This window comes from Triticum dicoccoides, chromosome 2B (genome assembly GCF_002162155.2).
Source record: "Triticum dicoccoides isolate Atlit2015 ecotype Zavitan chromosome 2B, WEW_v2.0, whole genome shotgun sequence".
NCBI classification, from domain to species: Eukaryota; Viridiplantae; Streptophyta; class Magnoliopsida; order Poales; family Poaceae; genus Triticum; species Triticum dicoccoides.
The window spans coordinates 683,826,115-683,828,969 of NC_041383.1; positions in this window are offsets into that span (position 1 = coordinate 683,826,115).

Genomic DNA, 2,855 nt, shown 5'->3' on the forward strand with positions numbered 1-2,855 from the left:
CCCCTACTCTATGAAATTTTTGAGTGTACCCCTAAGTATTAGACTTGAATATCAAAGATTTTTCAGAGTTCATGTATAATTTATCTTCTTCGTCCCCCTCAAGTCTGATGAGCCCCCTCAACAATCTTCATCAAGCTCCGCCACTGATCAACGCAGGCTTGCCACTTGGCATGCCCCCGACCGAGCATGCAGTCTTGCAGTCCTCAGTATGCATCCAAGGATATGTCGTCCTTCCCAAATGCCAAGCATCCAAGGATGCAAGTTAAATCTTTTCCACAACCAGAAATGCAAGGCAGCCGGACGTCCTCCCATCAAAATATGCAAGCTCGAGAGGAAGCACACTTACTCGTGGTGCTGCAATCCTCACCCACTTCATAACGAGCAACGCAGGGCACACACTCGGGTTCCGAGACCAGACAACACTCACGCACGATAGGTGACATGTATTAAAAACTTCTGTTTTTGCAAGATCAATTTATTCTTATTTACTTGGTTTAACCTGATTCTTGACGCATGTTTACAATAAAACAATTTGTACACAATGTAGTTAAAGACTGGCATGTGGGTGTGATGCATCCACTATTGGTCTTTTGTTATGTTTATTATAATATAACGCTTCGAAGGAAGGAGTCACCTTTAATAACTCAAGTTATATTCTAAGGCCATGTGCAATGTTAGGTGCTTAGAAAAATAAACCAATTTTTTTCAAGCCCCTGTGCTTATTTTTATAGCAGAGGTGATAATATACTTTGATAGGGTCAAATTAGTAACTCTATGGAGACATGCTCTTCTTTTAATAAAAGAACTTCAGAGTTAACTCATTGCTCACTGATGTACCTGCAGATTTTCGCTACTCCAAAAGACCATCGATAGGCCAAACCTTTTCACGATCATGTGTTTGTCTTCTCCATTGTGGATGACCACATTTGGTTCAGAAATTACCAAGTTATGTATTGGTCTCTTGGATTTTGATTTCGATGAACTTTCAATACTTTGAACCTTTTAGGTTATCAGCGCCATCTGTCTTTTAGCAAATGATATACTCCCTCTGTTCACTTTTATAAGACGTTTTAGACAGCTGAAATTGAACTATTTTGGGTGTTGTCTTAAATGTTTAAACGGTCTTATAAAAGTGAACAGAGGGAGTAATTGACAGATTTCTGTACCCCACAATGAGATTGACAAAGTCGATAAAGGAGGCTGTTGGGGATATAGCTCCGAGGTGTGACCCGCCCAGGAGGGGTTGGGTTACACCGTTGGCGGTTTTTTATGAAGAAGGTCCAAGGAGGCCCAGGGTGTGAAGACGGCGGCTCATGGAAGTAGGTCTGGAGAAAGACTAAGACCCAGGTCTATGAACCGCCGTATGATGACTTGCCCTGTAAGGCATGACTAGTTAGAAACCGAGCCGGCCACGTTATGTGAGCCGGCCGGGACTCTATAAGCCTCTGGGCCTTGACCTGTGTATATAAAGGTGAGACCCATCGGGGGGTGAACTCAAGAAACAATTGATTGATAGCTAGGTCAAGCGTATTCGCTCCCTTGTAATCAAATCTCAAGCAATAAACTAGAAGCAGGACGCATGCTTTTACCTCGCTGTGAGGGGCCGAACTTGGGTAAACTCTTTGTGTCCTTTGATCTGTTCAACCCCTTCAAGCTAACCTACGTAGTGATGGATCCACACCTAAGCCCTTTCACTAGGGCATCTGCCGTGACAAAACCATGACAGTTGGCGCCCACTGTGGGGCCTGAGCACGGTGGTTTCGAGTTCTTGAAGGGTAGCTTCTAAGGGCATCTCCAGTCGTTGGCCCCCCAGGGGGCGTCTAAAAGCGCCGCCTGGGGGTGAGCCGGCGCAAAAAATGGCCCTGGGGGCGATTCGGTCCCCAGCCGTCGGCCCCCAGGCGCCGCCCCCAGGCGCGTAAAAAAAAACGGCCGTTCGGCGAAGTTATGATAGAAAGTAGTTAAATTTCGGCTAAACATGGCAAATTTCGGCGAAACTCACGCATTTTCATTACATTAACCTAATCTAAAAAAGAAAGGGGCTGAAGTCGTCACCGCCATCGTCGTCGTCGGCCTTCTCCTCCTTGACGCGGGCGCCCCTGCTGGACCCGGCGTCGCCATGGCGGGCTGGCGGCGGCGCGTCATCGTCGTCGTCGTCGTCGCTGTCGCGTAGGACGACGACCCCGTCTTCATCGCGGCCGCGTCGGGGCTCCTCGAAGCGGCGCAGGGCGGCGCGCTGGCGCTCCTTCACCTTCTCCCGGCACTCCTTCTCCATCGCAATGGAGTCCTGGCGCGCCCATTCTAGGGCCGCGTCATCGTCGTCGAACTCCGCCTTCACCGGCGCCAGCCCCGGCTCCGTCTTCACCGGCGCCAGCCCCGGCTCCGTCTTGGGCTTGACGAAGCGCGGAGGAGTGTAACGCCCGGATAATTAGGCTACAGTAAAACTCTTCTAATGATGCCATGTCATCAGTGTTACTGTGGCTAACCAAGTGGTAGTTCAAAATCATTGCTAATTCAAAATATGAATTAGTGACAAACACCCTAAGTTTTCAAAAGTCAAAGCGAAAATGTTCAGGGTTTGCCAAATATTGCACTGGTAATTATGGTGAAGCAAACACCATTTTATAAAATGCCTAAATGCCCTAAAACTAAATAAAACAGAAAGGGAAAATAAATAAAAGAAAGAGATTACAAAAAAAAACAAAAAAGGGGGGGAAGCCCCCTGGACCAGGCAGCCCAACCCACCCGCACGGCCACCGCCCAACCCCCTGGCCCGCAGCCAGCCTGGCCGGCCCAGCCGGCCCAGCTCCCGCACCGCGTCCCCTTCCCCTGTTCCCCCGACCCGGGTCGGAACAGGG